Raw genomic sequence first — 9,168 nt, forward strand, 5'->3', positions numbered from 1 at the left:
GTTCCGAAGCCGAGTTCTTCTCCGTTTGTGCTATGCAGGGATTCATTTTGAGGTTAGATCCATGTAACTCAGGCCTCTCCAAGTGCTGGCATTTGAGGATCCAGTGACCCCACATCCTGGCTGCTTCAAAGCCTTTCTCACTGGCCTGGTACAGGGTCTCTGTCGGCCCTCCATTTGTGAGGTTCAGGCAAAGGTGGGTCCTGGGGCTGTCACTCATTTTTAGTCATGGGAGGGTGGGGGCATGGCCTGTGTATGTAAGCAAAACGCCCAGAAAATGGGGTGGGGTGGGGGGCCTTGAAAAGAGGCGGGAGAGGGAGCCCAGTCAGGGTGAGACCTGCCTCAGGCGGGATGAGAAGGGGAAGCAGTGGTCACTTGGTCATCCATGACATGCCATTTGCATCCAGGCACACAGCTGAGTGGAGATGCCCAGGGAAGGGTTGCTGAGAGTCCCCGGCCCCTCGCTGCCTCCCCTCAGGGCCTTTTGGGAGCGGCCGGAGCACTGACATCAATCAGTAAATGTAAAGTTACAAACTATGGACCCTGAGGGAAAAGTGGAAGGAATCTTTCTTCCTTTTTATTCATCTACCTTACAGTGAACCTCTTAGTTCCTAATCGCATTGATGTCCTTACTTAATTGGTGTATCCTACAATATACAGAAGTTTCAAAATGATAATTTTAATATTACTGCTAGATATAAACCTACTGAGTAAAAAAAAAAATTTACAGGTCTTTCCTCATTTTATCCTTAGACTATATCCCACTAAGGATGTGTAGTGTCCAGAAGTAACTTGAAATAATAATTCTACCCGTGTGGGTATTTTATCCATTTGAATAATGAGTTAATGCTCCCCCCTCCCTTTCTGGTTTACTTTTACTGGGGGAGGTGGATATATAAACTGTTTACATGTTCAAAAGTCAAGCTACATAAAACACTATCATCAGAGAAGTCTCACTCCTGGACCTGCCCCTGCTGCCATGTTCACTGGTTTTTGGTTTATCCTTGTGTTTCTTATTTGGAGTTCCTGGTGGTGCAAAAGGTTAACTCAGTTAGCTTCTAATGAAAGGTTAGAGGTTCCGAGTGCCTCAGAAGAAAGGCCTGGCAACCTACTTCTTAAAAATCAGCCATTGAGAACCCTATGGCTCAGGAGTCTACTCTGCCACACATGGGGTCACCAGGAGTCGGAGTCAATGGCAATAGTTTTTTAACTGATTTTTTAATCCTCACAACTGGATCAATAAGCAGCATCATGATAAACGGAGAAAAGATTGAAGTTGTCATGAATTTTATTTTACTTGGATCTACAATCAACGCCCATGGAAGTACCAGGTCAAGATATCAGACGTATTGCATTGGGTAAATCTGCTGTAAAAGACCTCTTAGAGGATTACAGTAGAGACAGAGCTGGAGAAAAAACATGGCGCAAAATTCTAACTCACAAAATAGACCAGACTTAATGGCCTGACAGAGACTGGAGAAACCCTGAGAGTATGGCCCCTGGAAACCCTTTTAGCTCAGTGATGAAGTCACTCCCAAGGTTTACCCTTTAGCCAAAGATTAGACAGGCCCATGAAACAAAAAGACATTAAAAGGGCACACCAGCCCAGGGGCAAGGACTAGAAGGCAGGAGGGGACAGGAAAGCTGGTAATAGGGAACCGGAGGTTGAGAAGGGAGAATGTTGACATGTCGTGGGGTTGTTAACCAACGTCATAAAACAATATGTGTACTAATTGTTTAATGAGAAGCTGTTCTGTAAATCTTCATCTAAAGTACAATTTAAAAAAAAAAAAGACCTCTTTGAAGTGTTAAAAAGCAAAGATGTTGGTTTGAAGACTAAGTTGCACCTGACCCAAGCCATGGTATTTTCGATCACCTCATATGCATGCGAAAGTTGGACAACGAACAAGGAAGACCGAAGAAAAATTGATGCATTTGAATTATGGTGTTGCTGAAGAATATTGAATGTACCATGGACCACCAGAAAAATGAACAAATCTGTCTTGGAAGAAGTACAGCCAGAAAGCTCCTTAAAAGCAAGGATGGTGATACTTCATCTCACTTACTGTCCCTGCGACCCTATGCTCTGTGGGTCTAGAGGTCTTGGTTGCAAAAGGAGAAATGCTCCCACCGGGAGAAACAACACTGATTCCATTGAACTGGAAGTTAAGATTGCCACCCAGCCACTTTGGGCCCCTCATGCCTCTGGGTCAACAGGCAAATAAGGGAGTTACTGTATTGCCTGGTATGATTGATCCTGATTACCAAGAGGAAATGGGATTAATATTACATAATGGAGGTAAGGAAACCCTGGTGGTGTAGTGGTTAAGTGCTACAGCTGCTAAGCAAAAGGTCGGCAGTTCAAATCTGCCAGGCACTCCTTGGAAACTCTATAGGGCAGTTCTACTCTGTCTTATAGGGTCGCTATGAGTTGGAATCGACTCGACGGCAGTGGGTAACGGAGATAAAGAAGAGTATGTCTGAAATACAGGGGAGGCCTTAGGATTTCTCTTACTATTATCATGTCCTGTGATTAAAGTCAGTGGAAAACCAATTCTGACATGACTACTAATGGCTCAGACCCTTCAGGAATGACGGTTTGGGTCACCTCACCAGGCAAAGAACCACGAACAGCTGAGGTGCTTGCTGAGGGTAAAGGGAATATGGAATAGGTGGTAGAAGAAGGCGGTTCTAAATACCAGCTTCGACCACGTGACCAGTTGCAGAAATGAGGACTGTAATTGTTATGAGTATTTCTTCTTAGAATCGTTATTAGTATTTATTCTTGTCTTGGAAGAAGTATAGCCAGAATGCTCATAGAAGCAAAGATGGCAAGACTTCGTCTCACATACTTTGGACATGTTATCAACAGGGATCAGTCCCTGGAGAAGGACATCATGCTTGGTAAAATAGAGGGTCAGCAAAAAAGAGGAAGACTTGCAACGAGATGGACTGACATAGTGGCTGCAGCAATGGGCTCAAACAGAACAACAATTGTGAGGATGGTGCAGGACCGGGCAGTGTTTTGACCTATTGTACGCAGGGTTGCTATGAGCCGGAATCAACTCAATGGCATCTAACAACAACATTTATTCTTCGTGTGCATCAAATATTTTTGTCTACTTCACTTATAAAATATAAGCTGTAAACAGGGCTGGTGTGTTTCCAGTTGTGTGTGTGTTAGTTGTATCATGTTAGGTGCAAGTATGGCTTTATAATTGTTTTTATTTAGAGATTGTATATGGTTTGGAGAGATGGGTACGGGTGCCAAGTTGACAAGGGGTGAACTGTGATGGTTAAGTTGTGTGTCAACTTGACTGGGCCGTGATTCTCAGTGGTTTGGCAGTTTTGATGTAGTTGGGTAGCTGTGTAATGATGTAATCACCTCCATAGTGAGATCTGATATAATGTAATTACCTCCATGATGAGATCTGCCATGAGCAGCTAGTCCTTGAAAGGGAGTTTCCTTGGGGGCATCCAATATATGTGGACTTTCTGGCAAAACTCACTGGCTTTTGCTTGCTCTGGATCTTCATCTGACCTCCAGTTCTTGGGACTTGAGCTAGCAGTTTACCTGCCAATCTTAGGTTCATCAGCCCCTGCAGCTGCATGAGTCAGGAGAAGCCTCTAGCCTGAACCGCGGACTTGGGACTTTCCAGCCTCTACAACCAGGTGAGCCATTTCCTTGATCTAATCTCTCTCTCTCTATGTATATATATTAAAAAAAAAAACCAAACCAAACCCACTGCTGTCGAGTTGATTCCGACCCATAGTGACCCTATAGGACAGAGCAGAACTGCCCCATAGAGTTTCCAAGGAGCGCCTGGCGGATTCGAACTGCCGACCCTTTGGTTAGCAGCCGTAGCACTTGACCACTACACCACCAGAGTTTCCCTCTATGTATATACATATGTATATATACACTTTGAAAATCCTGGTGGCATAGTGGTTAAGAGTGGTTAAAAGGTCAGCAGTTCACATCCACCAGGTGCTCCTTGGAAACCATGAGGCAGTTCTACTCTGTCCAATTGGGTCCCTGTGAGTTGGAATCGACTCAACAACAACAGGTTTTTTGGTTTATATACACTTCACCAGTTTTGCTTCTTTGGAGAATCCAGCCTAAGACACTTTAGACATGTTATCAGGAGGGACCAGTCCCTGGAGAAAAAAGGACATCAGGCTTGGTAAAGGAAGACCCTCAACAGAGGGTCTGACACGGAGATGGACTGACACAGTGGCTGCAACAATGGGCTTAAACATAGCAATGATCATGAGGATGACACGGGACCAGGCAGCGTTTCATCCTGTTGTACATAGGGTTGCTATGAGTCAGAACCGACTTAAGAGCACGTAACAACACCAGTGTATATGGGAGGGGGTAGTGGCTGCCAGCCTCTGAGAAGACTGAGGAAGTGACATTTAAGCTGAGGCCAGGGGAGTGATCAGGATGCATCAACCATGCAAGTAGTTTATTTTTAGTAAGTACACCAAACAATCACCAGGAAATCTTGCCCAGACTGGAGGGAGCAGACGTGCCACCTGGTGAATCATTTTTATTCACGCAACAAATGTTGACAGGCTTGTGCAGGGTGCCAGAGTGCAGAGAGTTGGGGAGCATAGGGTTTGGGGTCCAGATGGATGGCTCAGCCCTTTGGGTGTTGTCTGGGTCTTGGTTTCCTCCTCTGCAAATTGGGGGTTGCCAATACCTGATTCAGAGCGTTGTCAGAATTAAATAAGACTCAGCTAAACATGCGGGCTGAGTTTGTTGAAGGCTCGCCTGTGCCAGGCTCTGTGCCCAACCCTTTTGCTCACAGCAATCCTATGAGATTGATGTGTTAATGATCCCCACTTTGTAGATGGGGACACGGAGGCACAGAGATATCCGCCTGGCTCATAGCCCATGCTGTTAACCTATGCTCTTAGCCCAAGTCCCCTGGGGAACAGGCCAGAAATATGCTCCAGTTTTATTAACCTCTCTCTCTTTATGCTCTATTTCAGAAACAGGCATGCAAAGCTCTAACTCAGAATACTTAGGCCCCCACTTCCTCTTTCCCAGAGTCTACAACACAGGCGCCCACAAATCATTCAAAAGTTCTAAGCCCCAAGCACACGCCTCCCAAGCCTTGGACTCTATGCCTGACGCTCAGGCCATACGTCTCTGCCTATGCGTGGGTTGGTGAGGGAGAAGGGGTTTAGTGCTTGGATAAATGTTGCCATGGTGACACGGAGCCACCTTCCTCTCCTCCTCTTTCCTTGAGCCTCTTCCCTGCTTCCTCTTCTTTCGCCCTCACCTGGAAGGCACAACCAACAGCCTCTCTCTGTCCTCTCAATTGTCCCACGTGAGGCCACGTACCATGACGTGGAGACTCAGGAAACTGCATGTCCCAGGCTTGGCATCACTATGCTGCCCCGAGCTGGAGGGCAGGACCGCGGCCCCTTTAAGGAGGCCCCTGTGGGGATCCCCATGATGTCTCCTTACACGCCCCTTGGAAAATGGCATCCTGGGTAATTATGGCTCTCGAGGCCTTTCATTCCAGCACCTTCAAAGCACCTGTGATTAAGGTATGGCGCCTTTGAAGTCACCCCGTGCTGGTTACTCAGGGCAGGCAGGAAGCCTAATGAGTCAGTCAGCTCTGGGAATGGGACACCCAGGCCTGGCCTTCTCCTCCCTCTCCTACCCTCCCTCTCATTAAAGCCTCTCTGAGAAAACTCTGAACCCCTCCCCTCAGCTCTCTGCAGGCCCCTGGCCCACAGGTGAACCCCACTTTGCCTGATTTTTTGATTTACAAAGACCTGGGTTTTTGTAAAGAATGTGAAACACGTTTCTAGTGACCCCAAGGAAACTTGCAGTAACTGCTTCTCTTTGACCTGTTTTTGTTTGTTTGGGCTGGGTCAAGTTTAAAGTGGGACTCAACTCATGTTATGGATTCAACTGTGTCCCCAAAAATGTGTGTTTGTAAATCCTAACCCCTATAATTGTGCAAAGGTGCCCTAGTGGCACAATGGTTAAGTGCCTGGCTGCTAACCAAAAGTTTAGTGGTTTGAACTCACCCAGCACCTCCTCAGCCTAGGAAACCCTATGGGGCAGTTCTACTCTGTCCTATAGGGTCACTATTAGTCAGAATCGACTCATGATGGCAATTGGTTCGACGTTGGTTTTGATGAGTCAAAAATCAACCTAACAACCACAACATACTTGTGGATGTAATCCCATTTGGGTGTAGGATTTTCTCTCTGTTATGGTAACTAGGCCATATCAGGGTAAGGTAAGTCTTAAAGCCATCCCTTTTGAGATATAAAAGGAGCAGATTAGGCACAGAAGCCAGGAAGCAAATGGGGGTAGATAGATGCCAAGCCACATGAAGGTCATCAAGAAACTGAGGAAGAGAAGCTGAAAAGAGACAAGGACCTCCCCAAGAGCTGACAGAGACAGAAGGCCTGCCCCTACAGCCGGTGCCCTGAATTTGGACTGCCAGCCTCCTAAACTGTGAGAAAATAAATTTCTGTTCTTTAAAGCCACCCATTTGTGGTCTTTCTGTTGCAGCAGCATTCAGAAACTAAGACACCTCACCTTTGTTAGGAGTACCAGTATGTGTGTATGCGCGCGAATGACAGAGACAGATGAAGGAGACACACTCCTTCTCTCTTGTGTCTCCAACTCAGGTTCTCTTTACGGCAACCTGTAAATCATTACCAGCCACATCCCTGATTCATTCACACACACCCTAGGTGGTGTCCCCCAGGAATGGCCTTGTTCTAAGCTGTCGGCCATTGCTTTCTGGAATGTCACCACCCCAACGGGAAGAGCTGTGTCAAGTTGGAAGCATTTTCTCTTGCTGGGTGATTTCCTAAGTTCCCTGTGGGTGCTGACGTGGGTCCTGGGTTCATTTAACAAATATCTGCGAGTGCTTTCTGTGTGCCAGACTGCTCGGGTGTCGCCTTCGACAAGTAGTGTTGTTTTTCTGTGCCTCAGTTTTCTCACCTACTAAATGGGGCCATTCTGCTTGCTGATACAGTAAAAAACTTAGTACATTGCCAGTCACATAGTAAGTGCTCAGTAAACAGTAGTCGTGATGAAGATGATGATGAGCGGGATGACACTGATGCTAGTTTCTGTGTGTCAGGTGCCAGGAACACAAAGATGACTAAGACCTAGTCCTTGTTTGCCCTCTGTTTGCGTGAACACACATTCTTCCAACTTCCAGAACTTTCCTGTATACTTTAAACCATAAACATGTTGTTAACTATCACGGAGTCAGCCCTTGGCAATGGAACAAAATACTACCTGGTCCTGCACCATCCCCATGATCAATTGCTCACTGAAGTATTGTGATCCATAGGGTTTGGTTTCTACTAGTGAAAAACCAGTGATCTACTTTTTGGAAGTAGATTGCCAGACCTTTCTTCCTAGTCCACCTTAGTCTGGAAGCTGCACAGAAATCTGTTCAGCTTCATAGCAACACGCAAGCCTCCACTGATGGACGGTGGCTGCACAAGAGGTGCATTTTCGGGAATTGTCTCCTGCATGGAAGGTGAGAATTCTACTACTGAATCATATACATACACACATAAGTATATAAAAAATACATACACATATATTGACATAAATGAGACATTCAGTACATATTGCTCCGTATGATAGTTTTCTTTTTTCCACTTAATGACATATCCAGGGAGAACCCAAAGTTTTACTAGGTAAGTGAAGGAAGACTAGGAACTAGCTAGAGGAAGGCAAAGGGGGTGGAGGTGGGACCGAGGTTGTTGTTCGGTGCCATCAAGTTGATTCCGACTCATAGCAACCCACGTGCAGAGTGGAGCTGCCCCAAAGGGTTTCCTAGGCTGTAAGTTTTACGGGAACAAATTACAGGTCTTTTCTCCCAGTGGAGCCTGTTACAGATTGAATTGTGTCCCCCCAAAATGTCTATCAACTTGGCTGGACTATGACTCCCTGTATTGTATGGTTGTCCACCATTTTGTGATTTGATGCGATTATCCTATGCGTTGTAAATCCTAACCTCTATGATGTTAATAAGGCAGGATTAGAGGCATTTATGTTAATAAGGCAAGGCTCAATCTACAGGACTAGGTTATATCTTGAGTCAATCTCTTTTGAGACAGAAAAGGGAGAGACAAGCAGAGAGAGACCTCATTACCACCAAGTAAGAAGAGCCAAGAATGGAGTACAACCTTTGGACTTGGGGTCCCTGATCTGAGAAGCTCCTAGACCAGGGGAAGATTGAAGACAAGGGACCCCAAACACCCTTACAGCTCAGTAATGAAGTTACTCCTGAGGTTCACCCTTTAGCCAAAGATTAAAAAAAAAGAGATTAGACAGGCCCATAAAACAAAACAAGACTAAATGCGCACACCAGCCCAGGGGCAAGGACGAGAAGGCCGGAAGGGACAGGAAAGCTGGTAATGGGGAACCCAGGGTTGAGAAAGGGAGAGTGTTGACACGTTGTGGGGTTGGCAACCAATGTCACAAAACAATACGTGTATTAATTGTTTAATGAGAAACTAGTTTGGTCTGTAAATCTTCATCTAAAGTACAATGAAAAAAAATTTAAAAAGAAAGTGCATGTAAGCGCTTGAACTATTTGAATTAAACAAAAAACAGATTGATGACAAGGTCTTCCCCCAGAGCCGACAGAGAGAGAAAGCCTTCCCCTGGATCTGGCACTCTGAATTTGAACTTCTAGCCTCGTAAACTGTGAAAGAATAAATCTGCATTTGTTAAAGCCATCCACTTCTGGTATTTCTGTTATAGCAACACTAAATAACTAAGACCTGCTGGGTGGGTTTGAACCACCAACCCTTTGGTCAGCAGCTCAGCACTTAACCTTTGTACCATCAGGGGTCCTTGGGAGTAAGTAGACCTCACTAACTAGGGGAATGGAAAGCGGGGAGAGGTGGAAGTGAGGAAGACCCTTCTGCCAGACAAAAGGCAGCTGCTGGAAGTAGAAGCTTTGATGGCCATGTTTGAAGCAGGTTTGCTTATGCAAAATTGGCCGCATTGTACTTGTTTACATTTTCAGTTCCAAACACGAATTTCAGAAAAAGCCTTCTTGTTCTGTTTGTTATTGTAGCAAAAAGAGGCTTACTGATGGCTTAGAATGTGCCAGGCCCTGTGCTGTCAGCCTTACTTGCTTTATCTCATCTAATCCCCCATCA

This window comes from Loxodonta africana, chromosome 4, assembly GCF_030014295.1.
Source record: "Loxodonta africana isolate mLoxAfr1 chromosome 4, mLoxAfr1.hap2, whole genome shotgun sequence".
In the NCBI taxonomy this organism is placed as follows: domain Eukaryota; kingdom Metazoa; phylum Chordata; class Mammalia; order Proboscidea; family Elephantidae; genus Loxodonta; species Loxodonta africana.